Here is a 4,338-nt window from a genome sequence, read left to right as displayed (position 1 = left end):
CTCTCTCTCTCTCTCTCTCTCTCTCTCTCTCTCTCTCTCTCGTTTACACTGACTTCAAGGCGGTTGAAATGATTTTTCGGGATGGTTCCGGGGCAGCGATGTCATTCTGCTGCTGCTGTTATTTTGGTGAAAGTAATGCAAAAGTAGTGTAATAAGTAACAAGTTACTCTACACAGACAGTAATATTGTAAAGTAACTTGTTACTTTCAAATGAAAGTAACTAGTAAAATGTAGTATATTACATTTTGAAAGTAACTTGCCCAACACTGATTATCAATGCATACTGTCTGTCACCCTATTTATGCAGTAACGTTCTCACTGTTCATACCTGACGTAGCGTGTAAGCTAACAGGATTAGTTGAGTTACGCAGCACAGATCAGTTCCATTGAAACTTGGCAGCAACTGTGGAGAGACGTTGGACAGATGTTGGTTTGACCAACGTCCGCTGGTCAAACCAACCTGCACCAACGTTGGTGCAACGTTGGTGCAGGTTGTGTCAGGAGACAGCGGGGTGTGTGTTTCCTGTGTGTGTTTCTGCACTGACACGGCTGGCAGCAATCTACACTGAGTACCTGGACCTCGCAGCACGGCTGGAAATCACTCCACTCATCACCAGTAACCAGCATAAAGACCCTGGCTCTGCACCCACTCTTCGTCAGATTATTAAGTCTTCTACCGTGGTAGCTATACGTGGAGCCTGGAATTGATTCTCGTGTTTTTTCGTGCGTTTCCTGTGGATCTGTAAATTGACTCTATCTCTTGTGTTCAGGTCAGATCTCAGCACCAGACCTCTTCGCAGCTGTGAGCTGAGTTTGGGAATTGTCTCTGCTGTGGCCTGTCAGCCTGCCATTCACTCCAGTGGAAATTATCATTGTGAAAATAAACTTTCTTCCTTTTTTGAGAACTGTGTCCGCGTCTGCTGCTGGGTCCAACCAACTTACACTGTAACAGGTTGGTTTGACCAACGTCCATTGGTCATACCAACCTGCACCCCAACGTTGCACCAACGTTGAAAACCAGTGTCAATATCGAGCCAAATTAAAGTTGAGACAATAGCTGTGTTTGGAATGGTTCACACAGTGCGACGCACTCTCATAAACAAACCAGGCGCCCATGACAGTGGGTTGAAATGTACTCAGGTAGTATCGATTTTATGAAGTTCTGAACATTCAATTACAAATAAATTGTTGAAATTGTAATCATGTGCAAGTTTGGTTTTTGTTAAATAAGATGCTGTTCTCCTAATGTGGTAGCAAGTGTTGTGGTTGGGCAAGCAATAAGCTACTTCGCATTAGCCAGCTCCAGTGGTCGCATTAATCCAGGCATGTCCAAAGTCCGGGGCCAATTGTCTCTCTCTCTCTCTCTCTCTCTCTCCTCGTGCAAACTGTAATAGAGCGCTGTGAGGTTGTGACACATTCTCCAGAATTTCCAGCCCCAAAATGTATTGCAGAAGTACATTTTCTATTTCAAAACTCCAATCACTTAATTCCTATACACTATGCATAGCATTTTGCTTTGAATAATGCAAAGAAATGATTATGATACTTTTTCATGTGTCTTAAGATGAGCTGTTTGCCAAGAGAGGTAAAGAAAGAAAGAAAAACCATAAGCTGTATGCACAGATGATTTTCCTTTTGCTTTCCATGAGTTTACAAAATATTAATTTAACGGAACCCTTATTTGATTGATTGATTGATTGAAAAACAAATAAAATCAATAAGAGCCCAATAGACTTCAGCAAAAAATAAGTAAACTCCAACAGAAAGCAGAGCAAAACTGTTTGAAAAGGGGCCGGAAGAAGCCGAGGCTTATCGAGCCCTGCCCCCCAAACCATTCATATAGATATTTATACAGTATATCCATATCCATATATAAACACATACCTACACCCACACACCTCCACACACACACACACTTGTATACATATACATACTGTATATAGATGTATCATCATCATCATAAGTCAGTATATAAATGGGAGCTGGGGCTCTGTGTCTGTCTTCAAGATTCAAGATTGAAGATTTTTATTGTCACTCCATGGTACAAGTATCACGTGTGAAATTCTTGTGCTGTGAACTCCGTTTACAACATAGTACAAATATAACAGGGCATATGAGTGCAAAAACAACAAGAGACACAACAAGCAATAAGGCAGTATAGTGATAAGACAAGTCAGAGACAGTGGCATATTCACTGCACATTCACTGTCTGTCTGTTTGTTTGTTTGTTTGTTTGTTTGTTTGTCTGTCTGTCTGTCCCATGTCCGACTGTGATGTCATAAATCCCACTGTGACATAATCAGTGATGCCATGAATCCTACTGTGGCATCATCAGTGATGTCATAAATCCAGTGATGTGTGACATCATCAGTGATGTCATAAATCCCACTGTGACGTCACAAAAAAGAAGTGGGAGTCTGGTTTCAGACCCCCGTCTTCAGTCATGCAGCTGTATGTTGCCAGCTCCAGGACACGTCATCCAGCATCCCTGAAGTATGGCATCAAGGAGCAGCCAGGGCGAGGCCGCGCAGCGGGCGAGCTGCAGGGCCAGCTGGGCGAGCTGCCTTCTTGGCCAGATCACATTCGCAAAAGAGATCTTGTATCTCAAATGTCTTATCTGGTTAAATAAAGGTTAAATAAAAAAATAAAAATCCAGGTTGAGTGCTGACGTGACGGGGAAGCCTATGCGACACTGTGTGTAGTTCTGGATTAGCTTAGCACGAGCTTTTTACTTCTAGGGCTCGCATTTACACTTCAAAACTCATGAAAGTGATCCTCATATCCCGCTGAACCTTGGTTCGCGTTTGATTAAGCTTGCGTTGCCCAGATACCTTATTTGAAGCATCGCGGCAAAAACCCATTCAAAAATCCCATAGACAGAAACAGTGAAGAACCAGGAAGTCCGGGACTTCCGCGTTCCGACTACAAAAATACGTCATCCCTGTGGCTCTCTATTAGGTGGCGTTAAAATTGAGAGCACCCAAGGACATTTTTTCTAACACATTGCGCTGGAACGCCTATTTTGCTACTGGCAATGCCCAAACCTGTGGTTACACTCAGGACATGGTGATGGTATCTTCCCCAGAGCACAAAATGACACTTGCTGGAGGCAGATGATAGGCTAAGAGGTGGCCAGTGGACACGCCTATTTTTGTGACGTCAAAATCAGGTCACAAGCCAACGGGTGAAAAAAGGATGGGAACCCCTGCGGCCTAAGACTTTCTCTGCATATATATCACAGAGTTCACAGCCAATACAGGTGGGAGGCCAAGTACGGGTAAAACTCTAGTACATTCTAGGTCAGTTTCTGTTTGTAACAGTTACTGAATCTTGCAGCAAATATCTATGTGGTTTTACACTGAGGACTGGAGTCCTTGGGAGGTGTGTGCGTGTGTGTATGCGTGTGTGTGCACGTGTCTCCATGCGTGTGTGTGTGTGTGTGTGTGTGCATGCGTGTGTGCATGTGTGTGTGTGTGCGTGCATGCGTGTGTGCATGTGTGTGTGTGCGTGCATGTATGTGTGTGCGTGCGTGTGTGTGTGTGTGTGTGCATGCATGTGTGCATGTGTGTGTGTGCATGCATGTGTGTGTGTGCGTGTGTGTGTGCATGTGTGTGTGCATGCATGTGTGTGTGTGCGTGCGTGTGTGTGTGTGCGTGCGTGTGTGCGTGTCTCTGTGCGTGTGTGTGTGTGCATGTGTGTGTGTGTGTGTGGGCATGTGTGTGTGTGTGTGCATGCATGTATGTGTGTGCGTGCGTGCGTGTGTGCATGTGTGTGTGTGTGTGTGTGTGCGCGTGTCTCCATGCGTGTGCGTGTGCACGTGTGTGTGTGTGTGTGTGTGTGCATGTGCAAAGAGCAGGGAGCCAGCTGATGGGCAAAGGCATCATGCGCTGCCTGCAGGTTCAATCTGCCCGCGAGCCAGGCATCAAACTTTCACATCCACACATCAATTATTCAGCGGCCTGCACTGTCAGAGAGTTAGAGAGTTAGCACGCTGCACGCCACAGTGCCAGACGACAAGCCGGGAGAGGAGGAAGGGAGGGAGGGAGGAGCGAGGGGAGGACAGGCAGGAGGGAGGGGAGGCCAGGAGGGGGAGGGAGAGAGGGAGAGAGGTCTAGGGAGAGGGGGAGGGGAGGAGGTAAAGAGAGGGAGGTTTGAGAGAGGAGAAGAACGGAGAGATTGTGGCTCAAATGAAAAGTTTAACGAGAGAGGCGCTTAGAGACAAGACTTGAGGAGATGGGAGATAAGAGGAGAGGACACTAGAGGGTGGGAGGAACCTTAAGAGAGAGACTGATACACCTTGTTGTATTCTAGACTATAGACCTTATTCGATTGACGTCA

The sequence above is a fragment of the Poromitra crassiceps genome (assembly GCF_964638095.1).
Source record: "Poromitra crassiceps genome assembly, contig: HAP1_SCAFFOLD_261, whole genome shotgun sequence".
Lineage (NCBI taxonomy): Eukaryota > Metazoa > Chordata > Actinopteri > Beryciformes > Melamphaidae > Poromitra > Poromitra crassiceps.
Note: the sequence above shows the minus strand (reverse complement) of the source record.